A 13,171-nucleotide genomic window follows, 5' to 3' on the forward strand; every position below is an offset into this window, starting at 1 on the left:
AGCTCAGAGGACCAAATTTCGGGGAGAGAATGTGCTGATGGTGCTTTCTCCAAGACCCCTCTGACCTAGAATGGCAAACTACCACTGATGCCCAGCTCCTCTGCTAGAATGACCCCGAGGGACTGCAGATGACTTAACAGTTATATTTAGCAAGTCATGGGAGGGATGGGCCAGTTCCAGCCAGCTAGCCTGCCTTCAGAGGCCCTGGATTCCTTTGTCCTCCCGCTCTGCCTCCCGCTCTGCCTCCCCTTCTAGTCCTTCCCACTGACTGGCTCTTAACTCCTTCATGGCTTGAGGACTCCGTCAAACATTGGCAGAGCAGATAGAACGGAAGGGAGGCCAGCCGAGTATCCCAGCCCCCAACTCCTCACTTGGCTGCCTGAAATTCTGCTTTATGAACTCTTCTTCAGTCCTGAACTTTTTTTTCCCCATCATTTCCTAATAAAATTATGCAAGTGCCCTTGGGAAGAGGATGACTCAAGTTTTCTTTGATCAGCTCGCAGACTCCGCAAAATGGGCACAGTTGAGGCTTTGGAGGGGACAGGACTGACTTCTGAAGAAAATGGGGAAGACGGTTACACCCCCAAAACCAGTGAAACAGAGCAAAGCGACGAAAAAAGGCGAAAGGAACGGAAGAAGACACAGAGGAGTTCTCGCTGGCTGGTGCTGCCAGCCCTGAATGAAATTTAAGGTGAGAATAATGGAAATCCTACACACTGATTTAATCAAAATCTGAGAGAGGAGGAGTGTAGGTGGCGGCTGGTGTGCATGAATCGCTCTAAATTTTCATCTTTCATATGAGAAAGATATTAAAAACTGAAAAATTGAGAGAGCTGGATATGCTTGCATTTTAAAAATAAGGGGTAAGGCCAGGCATGGTGGCTCACGCCTGTAATCCCAGCACTTTGGGAAGCCAAGGTGGGCAGATCACTTGAGGTCAGGAATTTGAAACCAGCCTGGCCAACATGGAGAAACTGCGTCTCTATTAAAAATACAAAAATTAGCTGGGTGTGGTGACGGGCGCCTGTAATCCCAGCTACTCAGAAAGCTGAGGCACGAGAATCTTTGAGCCTGGAAGGTGGAGGTTGCAGTGAGCTGAGATTGCACCACTGCCCTCCAGCCTGGGTAATGGAGTGAGACCCTGTCTCAAAGGAAAAAGAAAAAAAAAGACACTGAGTTTGGGGGTGGCCTTTTATGCAGCATTAATGTGGCAATAGCTAACTGACATATTGCTTGACCCCAGGGCTAGGCTCTCCGACACTGCTATATTGTCAATATGAAATTTTAAGGGGAATAAAAGAAAAATAAAAACAAACCGGCCGGGCGCGGTGGCTCAAGCCTGTAATCCCAGCACTTTGGGAGGCCGAGGCGGGTGGATCACGAGGTCGAGAGATCGAGACCAACCTGGTCAACATGGTGAAACCCCGTCTCTACTAAGAATACAAAAAATTAGCTGGGCATGGTGGCGTGTGCCTATAATCCCAGCTACTCAGGAGGCTGAGGCAGGAGAATTGCCTGAACCCAGGAGGCGGAGGTTGCGGTGAGCCGAGGTCGCGCCATTGCACTCCAGCCTGGGTAACAAGAGCGAAACTCCGTCTCAAAAAAAAAAACAAAACAAAAAACCAAAAAAAAGACTTTTTTTTTTTTTTTTTAAAGGAGCATATAGAAGAAAGCAACAAAAAGGAGAATTAGAAATGAAAAGGAATGCACTAGAAACTCTTGTTTTTCTTTACAATTCTAGGAGAATTTAGCTTCTAAACTATTTTTTCAAAAAAAAAAAAAGTAAAAAGAGGTCAATGCCTCTTATTTCAGATATCTATGCAGGGTTCTTAGCAGGGCTTTTCTAAAGCCTGTGCCATTCAGTGGCCCAGCACTTTGCTGAATGGGTTGAATCCGCCACACCCTTGAGGGGACAGTTGGAAGCACTGCCAGGGTTTTTCCCAAGAAGTAGGATTGATAAAGTTGGTCTTTTTTTGTGATGACTCCAGTAGCATTAAGCACAGAATCAGCTTTGTGAAATGCATTTTTAAAAAATAAATAAATAAGACCAAGAGGATGGAATTCTTTGTCCCGGTTTGGCTTGAAAGGGGGCAAACCCGGGTGAATCCACGGGACTCGAAGCCATAGGTCTGTCTGCATGTGGGGTTGCTGGGGAGAACTTACAGAAGGGCAATTCCAATAGAAGAATTTGCACATCCTTTACCTCCCAGAGCTTTATAGTTTCCATGCTCGCTGCTCTGTTGTGCAGAGAAACCACACTGAGCTTCCTGTAATTCCTGTCCATGTGACTCATTCTTTTTTTTTTTTTTTTTTTGAGACGGAGTTTCGCTCTTGTTACCCAGGCTGGAGTGCAATGGCGCGATCTCGGCTCACCGCAACCTCCGCCTCCTGGGTTCAAGCAATTCTCCTGCCTCAGCCTCTTGAGTAGCTGAGATTACAGGCACGTGCCACCATGCCCAGCTAATTTTTTGTATCTTTAGTAGAGACGGGGTTTCACCATGTTGCCAGGATGGTCTTGATCTCTTGACCTCGTGATCCATCTGCTTCAGCCTCCCAAAGTGCTGGGATTACAGGCTTGAGCCACCGCGCCCGGCCCATGTGACTCATTCTTACGGGGCTCAGCCTGCCACGTGCAGTGGACACTGCTTGGCTGATGTTCAGATGGCGGGGTCCACGCTAGATAGGAGCCCCAGTGAAGACCTAGGCATACACGCTTTCTGCAGGTATCCGGGGAGCTGGGCTCCTACAGCACACATCCCATGAGTAAGCCAGGCTGGACAGTGGAAACCTACTTCCCTGCTTTCCTCCTGCAATTTTCTTCTTTATTGCTTCAAAACCCAGAACCCAGCTGCGAGCATCCCTAAACTGTAACTCAGACACCACCATCTCACAGTGGCATCGTACCCAACTTGCAGGTGTAATGCCTGGGAGAAAAATGTACTGAAACACTGTGTATGAGCAGGCTTTGCAAAATGTATAAAATGAGAATAAAATGAAATCATGCAAAGAACTTAAAGTCTTTCCCCATATAGTCAGCACTCAGCATTAACATAAATCAACACAATAGCATGCACCTGTAATCCCAGCTACTCGGGAGGCTGAGGCCAGGAGTCCGAGACCAGCCTAGGCAACATATCGAAACCATGTCACTAAATAAACAACTAAGTAGCAAGGTGTGACGGCATGTGCCTGAAAAAAATGAAGAATATTAGTCATAACTATGATAATAATTATTACCTATATTGATCAGGAAATGTGCTAGGAATTGAGATAAATTTACATATATTATTCTCTTACCAAAGTACAAACTTTTCTTTTTTTTGAGACAGAGTCTCTGTCACCCAGGCTGGAGTGCAGTGGTGTGATCTCAGCTCACTACAACCTGCCTCCCAGGTTTAAGTGATTCTCCTGGCTCAGCCTCCCAAGTAGCTGGGACTACAGGCACATGCCACCATGCCAGGCTAATTTTTTTTTTTTTTTTTTGAGACGGAGTTTCGCTCTTGTTACACAGGCTGGAGTGCAATGGCGTGATCTCGGCTCACCACAACCTCCGCCTCCTGGGTTCAGGCAATTCTTCTGCCTCAGCCTCCTGAGTTGCTGGGACTACAGGCACGCGCCACCATGCCCAGCTAATTTTTTGTATTTTTAGTAGAGACGGGGTTTCACCATGTTGACCAGGATGGTCTTGATCTCTTGACCTTGTGATCCACCCGCCTCGGCCTCCCAAAGTGCTGGGATTACAGGCGTGAGCCACCGCGCCCGGCAATTTTTTTATTTTTATTTTTTTTTATTTTTATTTTTTTTTATTTATTTATTTTTTTTTTTTTTTTTGAGACGGAGTTTCACTCTTGTTACCCAGGCTGGAGTGCAATGGCGCGATCTCGGCTCACCGCAACCTCCGCCTCCTGGGTTCAGGCAATTCTCCTGCCTCAGCCTCCTGAGTAGCTGGGATTACAGGCACGCACCACCATGCCCAGCTAGTTTTTTGTATTTTTAGTAGAGACGGGGTTTCACTATGTTGACCAGGATGGTCTCGATCTCTCGACCTCGTGATCCACCCGCCTCGGCCTCCCAAAGTGCTGGGATTACAGGCTGAGCCACCGCGCCCGGCCAATTTTTTTATTTTTTAATAGAGACGAGTTTTCACCATGTTAGCCAGGATGGTCTCGATCTCCTGACCTTGTGATCCACCTGCCTCGGTCCCCCAAAGTGTTGGGATTACAGGTGTGAGCCACTGCACCTGGCCAACTTTTTATTTTTTTAACTAAAAATGAGTTTAATAAACCCATTGTTGGATGATAAATCTCTGAATCCCAGCTTTGTAACAGTATACATAAAACAAAACAGTCAATCCTACTCAGCAGGTTTTAAAGGAGACTTGCATTCTTTTTCTTTTGAGACAAGGTTTGACTCTGTCATCCAGGCCGGAGTGCTGTGGTACGATCATAGCTTACTGAAGCCTCAAACCCCTGGGCTCAAGCAATTCTCCCACCTTAGCCTCCCAAAGTGCTGGGATTAAAAGCATGAGCCACCATGCCCAGCCAACTTGCTAACAACTTTCTACAACTCTCTCAGTCTTTGTCCTACAGCTAATTAGACGTGATCACTGCCAGTACTTTAAGACAATATAATATTGTACTGAGTGAATTTACTGCACTTTTTATAATCATTCCCCCAAATGCTGGATATTTAGGTGGTTTCTTACTTTTCATACTATTTAGGATACTGAATAAGCATTTTTGTTCAAATGCTCTTTTTCTATCTGTCAAATCATTTCCTTTTTTAAGAGTCACAATCAGAGAAATGTTAAAGGGGAGTGGAGATTTTTAAAGGCTCTTGAATTTCCTCTTAAGAACTGTACTAATTTATATGCTCACTGGGAGAATTTGAAAGGTCCCATTTTATTGAACTCTTGCTAGCATCAAATATTTTCATTGAAAAAATAATCTTAGGCCAGGTATAATGGCTCACATCTGTAATCCTAGAAGTTTGGGAGACTGAGGTAGGCAGATCATTTGAAGTCAGAGTTTGAGACCAGCTTGGCCAACGTGGCAAAACCCTGTCTCTACTAAAAATACAAAAATTAGCCATATGTGGTAACGCATGCCTGTAATCCCAGCTATTCAGGAGGCTGAGGCAGGAGAATTGCTTGAACTCAGGAGGCGAAGATTGCAGTGAGCTGAGATCAGGCCACTGCACCCCATCCTGGGTGACAGAGTGAAACCTGCCTCAAACAAACAAAAAATAATTTTAATTACTTAGAGTACTTATATGGCATTTTCTTTTACTTTGTACTTTCTGGATTACTAGTAAGATTCAACATTTTCTTATCTGCCTGCTAATTAGTAGGATGCCCGTGTTGGTGATTGTTTTTTTCTGTTCATATCCTTAAGTCAAGTATGCATATTTAGGACCAAATGTGATAAATATAAATATTGATTATTCCGATCCCCCCCCCCCAAAAAAATCACACTTTTAATTACCTGGAGTTTTCGCAAATTTCTTTTCTTTTTTTTTTTTTTGAGACGGAGTTTCACTCTTGTTACCCAGGCTGGAGTGCAATGGCACGATCTTGGCTCACCGCAACCTCCGCGCCTCCTGGGTTCAGGCAATTCTCCTGCCTCAGCCTCCTGAGTAGCTGGGATTACAGGCACGCACCACCATGCCCAGCTAATGTTTTTTATTTTTAGTAGAGTCGGGTTTTCACCATGTTGACCAGGATGGTCTTGATCTCTTGACCTCGTGATCCACCCGCCTCAGTCTCCCAAAGTGCTGGGATTACCGGCTTGAGCCATCGCGCCCAGCCTTTTTTTTTTTTTTTTTTTTTTTGAGACGGAGTCTCACTCTGTTGCCAGGCTGGAGTGCAATGGCGTGATCTCAGCTTACTACAACCTCCACCTCCTGGGTTCAAGTGATTCTCCTGCTTCAGCCTCTGGAGTAGCTGGGACTACAGGCACGTGCCACCATGCCCAGCTAATTTTTGTATTTTTAGTAGAGACGGAGTTTTACCATGTTGGCCAAGCTGATCTCAAACTCCTGACCTCAGGTGATCTGCCCACTTTGACCTCTCAAAGTGCTGGGATTACAGGTGTGAGCCACCGAGCCCAGCCAGTTTTGGCATTTTTTTTTTTTAAACTCCTGAGAGAAAGTAGTAAACTGTAAACTAAAATCTAACAACATGAATGAAGCTCATGGACATGATATGGAGGCAAAGAAGCCAGACACAGAAGAGCACATGCCATAGGGTTTTGTTCAGAGGAGCTCCAAGAACAGCAAAACAAATGTTGCTAATAGAGCTCCAGGCAATAGCTCTTGAATGAAGGCACTGATTGGGTTCGGGCATGGGGGTGGGACAAAAGGAAGCACTTTGGGAGGTTGGAAATATTCTACATCTTGATCTGCGTATGTATGTACACACACACATGCACATACACATACATATTTTAAAATCCCCCTAAGATGAGAACATTTTACATTTGACTGGGTCTCTATTCTCTGTAGGTGCATATGTGTGTATCATATGTACATGCACATACGCATAAACCTTTTATCTCATAAACTTGCTTTTATAACTTCCATGAGGCTTCCTAGGGTCAGAACTCTGAGGATCCCACTGTGGCCCAGGGGTTGGCAGTTCCACTGGAGAGTTTGGGGAAGAGGCAGCAGAGCTGCCCCCACAGCCCCAGCCCCATGTGAGAAAGAGGACAAAAGTCCATTGTGAACACAGAAAAAAAACGCTAGATTTCAGGAGGCTCTGAACTAGGAAACATTATGAGGTCCACAAGACACCAGTGCTCGAAGACCACAGACAATGTGGCCCAAGATCTGGAGTTGTCGTTAAGTCAGAAGAGACCAGAAATGGTAGCGAAGAGAGTTGGGAAGCTGTGCTGACATTTTGTCAGAAACCAAGATGTCTGTGAAAGATCTCAGGATTGTCTTCAAGGAGATCTCCTGAAAAGAAACAAGCAACATCCCAACACGCCTCTGAGATGAGAATAAATGTTTGGAAGGTGATCCTGTGTCTCTGCAACAGACTGCACTAGAAGAAAAGATGCATTCGGCTGGATCTAGATGGGGAAAGTAATGTAAATAGGTTAAGGAGCTTTTGCTGATAAATATTGACTTGGATTAACTTCTGTTGGCTAGGCAGCCAGAAGGCGCCCCTCCAAAGGGATCTAGATCACCAAGCTCTGCGTCTACACCCCCTCATCCATCATGGTGTCAGCTTCAGCAGATGCTTCACACCTGAGCCACCTTCCTCCATGTAAAATGAGGGGTTTGGACTATGTGACCTCTCAGGTTTTCTCAATCTCTTACTGTGTTAGTCCATTCAAACGCTGCTCTAAAGATACCACCTAGGACAAGCAGGGTGGTTCATGCCTGTAATCCCAGCACTTTGGGAGGCTGAGGTGGGAAGATCACCTGAGGTCAGGAGTTCGAGACCAGCCTGGCCAACATGATGAAACTCCCTTTCTACTACAAATACAAAAATTAGCCAGGTGTGGTGGCAGGCACCTGTAAACCCAGCTACTTGGGAGGCTGAAACAGGAGAATCGCTTAAACTTGAGAGGCAGAAGTTGCAGTGAGCCAAGACTGTGCCACCACACTTCAGCGTGGTCAACAGTGAGACTCCGGCCGGGCGCGGTGGCTCATGCCTGTAATCCCAGCACTTTGGGAGGCCGAGGCGGGTGGATCACAAGGTCAAGAGATCGAGACCATCCTGGTCAACATGGTGAAACCCCGTCTCTACTAAAAATACAAAAAATTAGCTGGGCATGGTGGTGCGTGCCTGTAATCCCAGCTACTCAGGAGGCCGAGGCAGGAGAATTGCCTGAACCCAGGAGGCGGAGGTTGCGGTGAGCCGAGATCGCGCCATTGCACTCCAGCCTGGGTAACAAGAGCGAAACTCCGTCTCTAAAAAAAAAAAAAACAACAAAAACAGTGAGACTCCATCTCAAAAAACAAAACAAAACAAAACAAAACAAAATAAAGATACAATCTGAGACCCGGTAATTTATAAAGGAAAGAGGTTTAACTGACTCGCAGTTCCATATGGCTGGGGAGGATTCAGGAGACTTGGAGGAAGCAAGGACCTTCTTCACAAGGCAGCAGCAGAGAGAAGTGCACGTGTCAGCGCAGGAAAAACTACCATTCATAAAACCATTAGATCTCGTGAGAATTCACTCACTATCACCAGAACAGCATGGAAAACCACCCCCATAATCCAATCACTTTCCACCTGGTCTCCCCCTAAACACCTGGGGATTAAAATTCAAAATGAGATTTGGGTGGGGCCACAAAGCAAAACCATACAACTTACCATTCTATTATTTTATGCAACACATTCCTGGAGAGTACACCGAGACCAGGATGTGGTGTGTCACGGACTGCGGTGTGTTTTACAGCTGCGATCCTGGATCACTTGAGTCCAGGAGGTCAAGGTTGCAGAGAGTCGTTATCGCACCACTGCACTCCAGTCTGGGTGACAGAGCCAGACTGTCTCAAAAAAAAAGGTGGGTGGGGCGCTGAGGGTAGCAAAAGACTCCTCTACTTTTAGATTTCCCTGAATATACATGAGATTCTATTGTTCTCACTTCCCAGGTTCTGAGCAGCGAAGTACAGCAGGGTGCAGGACTCCGTTAAGAGATAAGCAGCATCTTACTCCTTTGCTGCCTAGCTCTCTTCCCCTAGCCTAGAAAACCATTATCTGACCTCCCCAGACATACGGTTATCTATTCTCTCTTCAGCCTATTGTTTATGACCCTAATTTCATGATTCCTTAATGACTTCCTTTCAACACTTAAAACCAAGCTCTTGGAACTAAAAACTCCTTTCACCATAAAAAATCTTTCAATTGGGGCTGGGCGCAGTGGCTCACGCCTATAATCCCAGCACTTTGGGAGGCCAAGGCGGGTGGATCACGAGGTCAAGAGATCGAGACCATCCTGGTCAACAAGGTGAAATCCCGTCTCTACTAAAAATACAAAAATCAGCTGGGCATGGTGGCGTGCGCCTGTAATCCCAGCTACTCGGGAGGCTGAGGCAGGAGAATTGCTTGAACCCAGGCAGTGGAGGTTGCGGTCAGCCAAGATCACACCATTGCACTCCAGCCTGGGTAACAAGAGTGAAACTCCATCTTAAAAAAAAAAAAAAAAAAAAAGTTCCTAAAATCTTTCAATTAAGAAAGGAGATTTCTACTCTTTATCCATGGAATCCATGCACCCCAGGAGTGGGTCATTGATTTAGTTTCCTAAGTTGCTGTAACAAATCATTACAAATTTAGTGGCCTCAAACAAGACACAGTTATTATCTTACAGTTCTGGAGGTTAGAAGGCCAACACGGGTCTCTCTGTGCTAAAGTCACGGTACCAGCCAGGCTGTGTTTCTTCTGGAGGTTCTGGGGGAGAATCAGTTTCCTTGCCTTTTGCATCCCCTAGAGGCTGTCTGCATTCCTTGGCTTGGGGCCCCTTTCTCTGTCTCCAAAGCCAGCGGCATACAGCCATGTCTCACTCACTCTGCCATCTCTCTGGTTCTTCCTCTTCTGCCTCCCACTTCTACTTATAAGGACCCTAATAAAGACTACAGGCTCACCAGGATGATCTAGGCTAATCTCCTCATCTCGAGATCAGCTGATTAGCAAGTTTCGTTCAATCTGCAACTTTCCTTACCCTCCACCATGCAGCCAAATGTGTTCATGAGTTCTAGAAATTGGGACATAGATATCTTTGGAGGGGGACATAATTCTGCATACCAAAGTCATGCCCAACTTTAGCTGATTGGCACAATCCATACCCCCGGCTACAGTCACTGGTGTAAAGTCACATACATAGAGCTGAATCCCAGTAAAGATTAGCTCCCCCGGGTACAGTCACTGGTGTAAAGTCACATACATAGAGCCGGATCCCAGAGAAAATTAGCTGGTATAGTCATAGTCACAGGCGTGTAGCCTAACCCACTCCAATCAGAGTGAATGCAAACTCCAGCTGAGAGTATAGGGACAGAACCACTTCCCTCTTTGTCTAGACCTGTGCTGTCCAGTACAGTAGCCAACAGCCACATGAGACTATTGCACACTTAAAATGTGGGTGCTGTGGGCCAGGCACGGTGGCTCATGCCTTTAATCTCAGCACTTTGGTAGGCTGAGGTGGGTGGATCACCTGAGGTCAGGAGTTCAAGACCAGCCTGGCCAACATGGTGAAACCCCGTCTCTATAGAAAAAAAAAAAATACAGAAATTAGCTGGGCATAGTGGCAGGCACCTGTAATCCCAGCTATTCGGGAGGCTGAGGCAGGAGAATAGCTTGAATCCGGGAGGCAAAAGTTGCCGTGAGCCGAGATTGTGCCATTGCACTCCAGCCTGGGTGACAGAGTAAAACTGCATCTCAGAAAAAGAAGAAGTGAGCACTGTGAATCAAGATGGCCTGTAAGCATAAAACACATAGTGAACTTTTTGGAGGGGGAGGGGACAGTATCTCACTCTGTCATGCATGATCACAGCTCACTGCATCCTCAATCTCCCAGGCTCAAGTGATCCTCCTGCCTCAGCCTCCCGAGTAGCTGGGACTGCAGGCATGCATCACCATGCCTTTCTAATTTACTGTATTATTTGTTGTAGAGATGGGATCTTACTATGTTACCCATGCTGGTTTCAAACTTCTGGGCTAAAGCAGTCCTCCCACCTCAGCCTCCCAAATTGCTGGGGTTATAGGTGTGAGTCACTGTGCCTAGCCCACAATGAATTTTGAAGACTTGGTACAAAAGAAAAGAAATGTAAAATATCTTAATTTTTATATTGATTATACATTGAAATAATATTTTATATACATTGGGTTAAATAAAAGGTATTTTTAGGATTAATTTTACCCTTTTCTTCTTACTTTTTAAGAATGTGACTACTAGAAAATTTAACATCACGCTTAGGGCTGGCACTATGGTTTGAGTGTATTCCTGCCAAAACTGAGGTGTTACCAATGTGATGGTATTAAGAGTTGTGCTCTTTAAGAACTGATTGGGGCCAGGCATGGTGGCTCATGCCTGTAATTGCAACACTTTGGGAGTCTGAGGTGGGAGGATCCCTTGAGTTCAGGACTTCAAGACCAGCCTGGCCAACATGGCAAAACTGTGTCTTTACTAAAAAATACAAAAAAATTAGCCAGGTATGGTGGTACATGCCTGTAAGCCCAGCTACTGGGGAGGCTGAAGCAGGAGAATTACTTGAACCCAGGAAGCAGAGGTTGCAGTGGGCCGAGATTGGGCCACGGCACTCCAACCTGGGCAACAGAGTGAGACTCCATCTCAAACAAGGAAATTAAAGAAAAAAAAAGTGATTAGGCCAGGAAGGCTCCTCACTGGTGGGATTACAGCCCTTTTAAAAGAAGCTTCGCCCTCCTTAAGAGGAGGGTTATGCTAGCTTGCTAGCTTGCTCTGTTCTGCTTCTGCCAGATGAGGTCTCCTGTTCCTCTCCTTCCGAGGGAGCAGTCTTCACTATACAACAGAACCTAGCAGCACCTTGATCTTAGACCTCCCAGCCTCCAAAACTGTCAGAAAATAAATGTCTGCTTTTTATCAGTCTCCCAGTCTGCGGTACTGTGTTACAGCAGCCGCAAGATGGACAAAGACAGCTTGCATTATATTTCTACTGCACAGCACTGTTCTAGATGGTGTAGTGAATGGATATGAAATGTGGCGCTACTGTAGCAACTTCTTGCCAGTATGTGGGAACTCGGTTTAGGATGAAGGTGAGACTGAAAAAGGTAGAGAGAAAAAGAAATTAGCTTCTTTAAAAAAAATTATTTTAGAGAGACAGAGCCTCTCTCTGTCACCCAGGCTGGAGTGCAGTGGTGCCATCATAGCTTGCAGTAGCCTTGAACCCTGATGCTCAGGTGATCTTCCTGTCTCAGCCTCTGAGTAGCTGGGACTACCGGCACACCACCATGCCTGGCTAATTGTTGTTATAATTATTTTTTTTCTAGAGAGAGGGTCTCACTATGTTGCCAGCCTGGTCTCAAACTCCTGGCCTCAAGCCATTCTCCTGCCTTTGCCTCCAAAAGTTCTGGGGTTATAGGTGTGAGCCACCACACCTGGCCGAAAATGGCTTCTTGATAACACCAGTGGGCCACTAGCTCAGTTTAGATCTATCCAGTCTAAAATCTTTATAGACCATATGTGCCCCCTCTTCTTCAGCTAAGTCAGCATCTCACTGGGTATGCATCCTCTCCCCAGAGTCTCAGACACAATGCTGAAATAGATCTTTTTATTTTTATTTTATTTTATTTTTTTGAGATGGAGTTTCACTCTTGTTATCCAGGCTGGAGTGCAATGGCACGATCTCGGCTCACCGCAACCTCCGCCTCCTGGGTTCAGGCAATTCTCCTGCCTCAGCCTCCTGAGTAGCTGGGATTACAGGCATGTGCCACCATGCCCAGCTAATTTTTTTTTTATTTTTAGTAGAGACAGGGTTTCACCATGTTGACCAGGATGGTCTCGATCTCTTGACCTTGTGTTCCACCCGCCTCGGCCTCCTGAAGTGCTGGGATTACAGGCCAGAGCCACTGCGCCTGGCCCTTGAAATAGACCTTTGAGTGCTTATAAAGCCTTTTAAAAACACGAGTCCTTTTCTAAAAAAAAAAAAAAAAAAAAAAAGTGTACACACACACACACACACACACACACACACCAGCCTGGGTGACACAGTGAGACTCCATCTCAAAAAACAAAAGCAAACAAACAAAAAAGTTATCCAAGCCCAGAAAGCTTCCTGCCCCTAGACAAAATGCAAAATTTTCTGTGCCTCTAAAATTTCACACCAGACTAACAGTAACTCAAGATTACTTTCTTTTCTAGCACACTTAAAAAAAATGTTTATATATATATAATATATATATTTGTAGTACTACATATATATATATATATATATATATATATATATACACACACACACACACACACACATCATACATGCCATCTCTACAACAAATAATACAATAAATTAGAAAGGTATGGTGATGCATGCCTGCAGACCCAGCTGCTCGGGAGGCTGAGGCAGGAGGATCACTTGAGCCTGGGAGATTGAGGATGCAGTGAGCTGTGATGATGCCATTGCACTGTATAAATACACTGAACCTGTACTACATATATATATATATGTAGTACAGGGTCATCACAGAGTTTGG

At 45.5% G+C, this 13,171-nt stretch overlaps 1 long non-coding RNA gene across 2 annotated transcripts in view; it reads left to right on the forward strand.

The window, feature by feature from the left end:
- Positions 1-219: 219 nt before the first annotated feature.
- The window catches only part of LOC141580840 (uncharacterized), a 30,840-nt gene continuing 17,888 nt past the window's right edge, over positions 220-13,171 (forward strand). For both annotated transcript variants that reach the window (XR_012513217.1, XR_012513216.1), the window contains exon 1: positions 220-691. This is a non-coding gene — a long non-coding RNA (uncharacterized LOC141580840). The remainder of the gene's footprint in view (positions 692-13,171) is intronic.

The sequence above is a fragment of the Saimiri boliviensis genome, chromosome 13 (assembly GCF_048565385.1).
Source record: "Saimiri boliviensis isolate mSaiBol1 chromosome 13, mSaiBol1.pri, whole genome shotgun sequence".
Taxonomy (NCBI): domain Eukaryota; kingdom Metazoa; phylum Chordata; class Mammalia; order Primates; family Cebidae; genus Saimiri; species Saimiri boliviensis.